Below are 6367 nucleotides of genomic sequence, written 5' to 3'. Positions count from 1 at the left end.
CTCACTTTTGGTTTCCATGTGCATGAAATATCTTTATCCACACATTTACCTTGAGTCTGTAAGAATCCTTATGTGTTAGGTATGCTCCTGAAGATAGCAGATATTTGATTTTTTATTTTTTTAACCAATTCTGCCAATCTGCATCTAGACTGTCTTAAAAGAAATATAAATTTCCAAAACATTGAAGTTAATACGTTCATTCGTCGTATTGATCAGATGATTTCTGGGATACTGTGTTTGAGTCTAAGTATTACATTTTAAGAGGATTTTGACAATCTTGAGTTTGGATTTTATCTTAAAGACAATGGGAGAAAAACACACAAAACTGTAAATAGTTGGAATTGTCATAAGGAAATTCAATAGACATAATTGCCTCCTGGAAACAGAACTATGAATGAGTACAGATGAAAGGGATGTACTTGTAGGTACCTTCAGAATTAAGATACTCCAAATGAAATGTCTTTGTAGTTTTTATTTGCAGAAAAATTTGCTATGATTGAGATGGTTGAGGCTGATACCAGCTAGTCACATATTAGAGATTCTATATACAATATTTCTGTAAAAGTGAGAAGTTGGACTGAATGACCTTAAGAACTTCTTAAAAATTTTTTTCTATTCTACGTTACTAGATAATGTCATTGCAATTGAGTTGACACAAAGTAAGTACAACTCATAGTAATATTTCCTTAATCGTAAAGGATCCTTATGGTATTCTCTCCCTATTTTGATTTCTTTCTAATTTTTTCTAACATTTGGTTTCTCCATTCCACTTACTATCTGAAGTATTTTGGTAGGACTGCTTCCAGAACCTTATGGCCCTAGTTTGCTGCTTATGCTGTTGCTCCAATCTAATGCCACCTGGGTGCTTCCTTGCAGCCTCTGAGTCACAGTAGCCACCTAACGTTGGATAAATCCAGTGCTCATTTTACCTAGATGTTGTGACAAAATGTTAGTTCATTAATGGCCTGGTCCATGCTTCCTATTCATGTGGGTCAGAATGGAGGGTAGGAATGTTTCTCTAACAAGGATGCTGTTTTCAGCATTAGTCTTCTTAAATAAATTTTATTGTCTTTATCTGATGACCACTGAACTGTCATGATAAAACTTATCTTTTTGTTGTTTCCCTTTCCTCGACTTTGTCAGTGGGAGAACAGTGTAAGTTTATGTGACTAGCACAAGCAAAAGCCTAGCATTTTATGGGGAGAACATGCTGTATTTGAAATTTATGAGGGAGAAAGTTACATCTTTCTAGCATAGGATCTCTTTTATTTTTTTCTTTTGACACGGAATCTTGCTCTGTCACCCAGGCTGGAATGCAATGGTGCCATCTTGGCTCACTGCAACCTCTGCCTCCCGGGTTCAGGCGATTCTCCTGCCTCCGCCTCCCGAGTGGCTGGGACTACTACAGGCACCCGCCACCATGCCTAGCTAATTTTTGTATTTAATAGAGATGGGATTTCACCATGTAAGCCAGGATGGTCCCGATCTCCTGACCTCATGATCTGCCAGCCTTGGACTCCCAAAATGCTGGGATTACGGGCATGAGCCACCACGCCTGGCCCTCTTTTATCTTTTTTCGTTTATCCTCTTCTGATCCACTTCCAATTGCACTGCCAAAAGCCAAGTTCTCATAGATCTTGTGTGTATTAATGCATTTTGATTTTTTTCATAGCTACTCTCAAGTCTCCAGTTTCTGTTCTAGTCAATTAACCCCAAATACTGTTGGTGGTATAATCTATCTAAAACATGCCTCTATTCCAGAGGGATGAAGTCTAGCCCTCCAGCCAGAACCTTCACAATCAGACCACAATTCACCATTCAGCCCTTATCTGGGCTACTCCTTATCAAATTATAAGCTTTCCTAAATTCCACCTGGCTTTGCCAACCTTATCCCCACTTTATACTCATCTGTAAATCTTCCCCATATTGAAGTGGGTAGGAGAGTGAGCAGGAGAATGGTTAGGGTGGAATTCCTGCAAATGGAAGAAAATGAAGATCAGTAGATGTGTGGGGAGTGGCGGGAGTTTTAGGGTAAGATGCTATGAAGAGATTTGGTTAAATCACAGAGAAATACGCTTTTTATATTTAGCCTAGTATAAAACATAAGGAATAGATTTCTGAATTTAATTTTCTGCATACAGATGTTTATAATCATTGTTGATTCCGATTCAATTAGAGAATGAATAAGCTTTTCATATTATAATTGTAGCACCTAAGACAGACAAGCAGGCCTTTCCCTGTCTCACTGGTCCATAGCAATACTCACTACTTGTTGGTTGATTTGAAACATATAGTGGTGGAGGTTTATCAGTTGTAACCAAAACTGTCCTTTCTGTCACAGAATTTCATCTCTGGACAATTACTACTGGATGTGTTCTAAAACATCCCAAGTTAGGCCCCAGCATTGCTGGGTTGCTTCTATATCTCAAATTATTTCACACACAGTATAACAGAGTAGTGATTGATCTCTGTTTCCCATTATCTTTATCCATCTTATTACAAGTTGTGGTGAATGACTAATGAGGAATGTTGGACCCCAAACAATCCTGTTTTCTGTTATTGCTGTAAAATACTCAAAACTTGAAGGAAAAACCAAAAAACAAAGGAAAATAACACTACTTGGTGAGTTCTTCACATATACAGACACACACACACACGCAAACACAGCTTGATGAGCAGAAAGCCAGAATGGATAGAAATAGCAGTTTCCACTAAAACTTACTCTTTTAAATGATCACTCTTTTTTTAAAGGGATTTTTAAGGCAAATGCTGGTTGTTTTTTGTTTGTTTGTTTGTTTTCACTTACTCACTCTTGACTCAGTAAGTATTTTATAGTATAGGGAAAAGCTTAAGTCAACTCCATATTAATTCTCAATCATAAACTTCCCTGAATCCCTCCCTGTTGGTGTTATTGTGCTTTACATACAAACAAAAAGTTTAAAAAGGGGAAAATCAGTCCTTCTTTGAACTCCCCTTTAACTTATAGTCAATCAAGTCCGTGTGTTTCAGCTAATCTATAACGAATCTTACTTTTACAATGTTTTCATCTGCATGTAAAACACTAAAGAAATGGCCAGGCATGGTGACTTATGTCTATAATCCTACAACTTTGAGAAGCTGAGGCAGGTGGATCACCTGAGGTCAGGAGTTCAAGACCAGCCTGGCCAACATGGTGAAGCCCTGTCTCTACTAAAAATTAGTGGGCATGATGTTGGGTGCCTTTAATCACAGCTACTAAAGAGGCTGAGGCAGGAGAAGTGCTTGAACCTGGGAGGTGGAGGTTGCAGTGAGTGAGATTGCACCATTGTACTCTAGCCTTGTTGACAGAAGGAGACTCTGTCTCCAAAGAAAAAAAAATTTAAAAAAATTTAAAAACTAAAGAAATGAAATACTTTTCTGTTCTTTCTTGTTCCACTACCTAAAGACAAACTCGTTTTACTTCATTTGAATACTTGTTATAGTCTAAAATAGGCCGTTCTCCCAGTATAAGGGAAATTGGTGAGGAAAGTTAAACAATCTTCTTAGATTTCTTGAGCATGATCTTTACTGAGTAAATTTGTAATTTTAATTTGTAATATTGTGAATTCCAAGAATATCAGTTGATCTACCTTTAATTTTTTTTCAGAGAGAGGGTCTTAGAGTTCAGTGGTACAATAATAGGTCATTGCAGCCTCACATTCTTGGGCTCAAGTTATCCTCCCACAGTAACCTCCTGAGGAGGCAGAACAGCAGGTGCACTCTAACATGCCTAGCTAATTTTTAAAAATTGTTTGTAGAGAGGGATTCTCACTATTTTGCCTGGGCTGGCCTTGATCCTCCAGCCTTAACCTTGCAAAGCGCTGGGATGACAGATATGAGCTACTGTACTAAACCAGATCTGCCTTTAATTTGACATACATTTATTGAAAATAATGTATGAAAATACATTATTGAAAATACATATATTGAAAATAATGACATACATTTATTGAAAATACCCAACTCCAAGCATAATACTAGAAGCTAAAAAGCCAAAAATAAATACCTATGTGCCTGCCTTCAGGGAGCTCACAATTGTGTTTGGAAAACTAACATGTAAGGAAGAAAAAGACATAATTTCATGTTATAATGATTGTAATTGATTTGTGTATAAGGTTAATAGGCAATTATAATGAGAACTCTGCCTGAGTGGGTCAGGGAAGGGGAAGGCTTCATAAAATAGGAGCCTTGAGCAGAGCCTTGAAAGATTCTTAAGAGTTTGGGAGGAGGGATGTTCCAGGCAGAAAGACACTGCATAATTAGTTCAAAAAACTATAACCAGTTTTCTATTATGCTTCTCTATGAGTTTTGTATAGAACTTGGCATTAGAAGCAAGCATGAAGCATCCTGAGTGCCATTCTAAGAGGTTTGCAGTTTGTCTTGGCAATGGGGAACTTTTTATGGATGTTAATCAAGAAGTTACCTGAACAGGTTTCTGTTTGGGGTTGGTTCAGAATAAAACAGATAAGAGTGAACCTGAAAGTCTGAAGAACTAAGTGGAAGAATTTTGCAACATTCCATAGGATAGATGATAGAGGTCTTAATAAATGCAGTAAAAATGGAGCTAAAGAGGTAAACACAGGCAGGAGCACAATTAGGGAATCAGAATCCAGTGTCAGGTTGGAACTGAGCAGTGAAAAGGAAGAACGGCTCTAGAATAATTCAGAGGATTTTAGGCCCTGTGCACAAAGTTTTGAAACACATCAGGGTGCAGCACGGTGGCTCACACTTATCATCCCAGCACTTTGGAAGCCAAGGCAGAAAGATCATTTAAGCCCAGTAGTTCTAGACCAGCTTGGGCAACAGAGAAGTAAAAAAAAAAAAATCCTGGTATGGTGGCACAAGCCTGTAGTCTCGGCTACTCAGGAGGCAAGAAGATCACTTGAATCCAGGAGTTCTAGGTTGCAGTGAATCATGATTGTGCCACTGCACTCCAGCCTGGGCAATAGAGCAAGGCCTTGTCTAAAAAAAATTTTTTTAACACATTAGCAGCATCATTCATATTTATTAAAGGCATACTGTGTTCCAGATACTGTGCCAGGCACTGCATATCAAATCCTGTAATAACCATATTAGACAGATACCATGATTATTCCAATATTACAAAATGAATGAGTTTAAACTCCCTTGGAAAGATCATTGAAATATAACTAATACCTTCAATCTTGCACTAGAATGACTTTTCAACACATTTTGATATTTATTATTATTTGTTATTAATATTTCTTACTGCTTTCCCATATCCACATGAGTCAGGGATCAGATATTAAAACCATTTTACCTTAATATATGAAGAAATTTACTGATCTGGAAAAAAAAGCAGCTCAAGCATAAGCATCTTAGTCTCACTGCTGCCAAGGTGGAGAGCTTTTCTGGCTGGCTCTCACTGTACTACTCTTATTAGGGAAGCTATTGTCTTCACGGGACTTGTGCTATTTCACAAATGCACAATTCTGCAACAGAGACTCAAGGAACAATATAGATGAGTTAGGGCTGTTTGTTTCAAGCGAAAAAACAATCATCTCCAATTTCAGCACAATGCCCAAAGTGTCTTACAGAACTCAAGAACAGGAATGTCACTAAAGGCAGGAATAACTGGAACTAGGCTCTCCAGAAGTGTTAGCACTCCTCCTTTTTTCTGGTTTATTTGAATCTTCTTTCTTCCCCTCTCTGTAGACTAGTTTTTGTCAATGTAAGATTTTATTTTCTCTGAGGGCATTTATACATACATATAGACACATATGTATGTGTGTATATATTTGTATATATATATACACTCACATATATATGCATACATGAAAAAATTATTTTATATGTAATAGATATATTTTTGCATGATCAGAACAAGTCATGTCTACTGGGATTTTCTTAATATTCAATTTATTCATGTAAAAAGTTCTCAAATTTAATTTGTCTTAAGCCCTTAACTCTATGTAATCATAAAATTCTGTTTATAAATTCAGTAAAATTGAACAATTACTCTCAAAATGGTCTTTAACTAAATGATTAACTCAGATAGCAGAATTCACTAAGCAATCGGGCTTCTTACAATTTAGTTAATTTGATTGACTTAAACATTTTAGAAAGCACTTATAAAGTTAATGTATTTGATTTACTTTTTACTTGCCTAAATTGATAAGCAAAAGTTTCCAAGGTACTTAAATCACTCTAATAAATCAGACAAATTCAATTCATAAAAAATGGTAATTCTAAAGTTGTCTCAAACATCCCAATACTCTCCATAGTCTAGGAACAATTCTCTTATGTTTTTCAATATAAATAACAAGTATAAATCAAATTTTAAGTTATAATTTTAAATGGGATTCAAAGGTCTCAACTGTCAGGTTCT

General features: G+C 36.5%; 1 long non-coding RNA gene across 5 annotated transcripts in view; it reads right to left on the bottom strand.

Moving 5' to 3' along the window:
* Positions 1-1515: 1515 nt before the first annotated feature.
* Positions 1516-6367, bottom strand: part of LOC116565197 — a 155319-nt gene continuing 150467 nt past the window's right edge. For 4 of the 5 annotated variants that reach the window (XR_004275310.1, XR_004275312.1, XR_004275317.1 and 1 more), the window contains one exon: positions 4965-5471. This is a non-coding gene — a long non-coding RNA (uncharacterized LOC116565197). Of the gene's footprint in view, positions 1974-4964; positions 5472-6367 lie in introns of those variants that run through there. The other variant, XR_004275311.1, reaches the window with a different exon arrangement.

Source organism: Sapajus apella, unplaced genomic scaffold (genome assembly GCF_009761245.1).
Source record: "Sapajus apella isolate SASKATOON/1434 unplaced genomic scaffold, GSC_monkey_1.0 scaffold39, whole genome shotgun sequence".
In the NCBI taxonomy this organism is placed as follows: Eukaryota; Metazoa; Chordata; class Mammalia; order Primates; family Cebidae; genus Sapajus; species Sapajus apella.
Note: the sequence above shows the minus strand (reverse complement) of the source record. Positions and strands in the feature narration are given on the sequence as shown.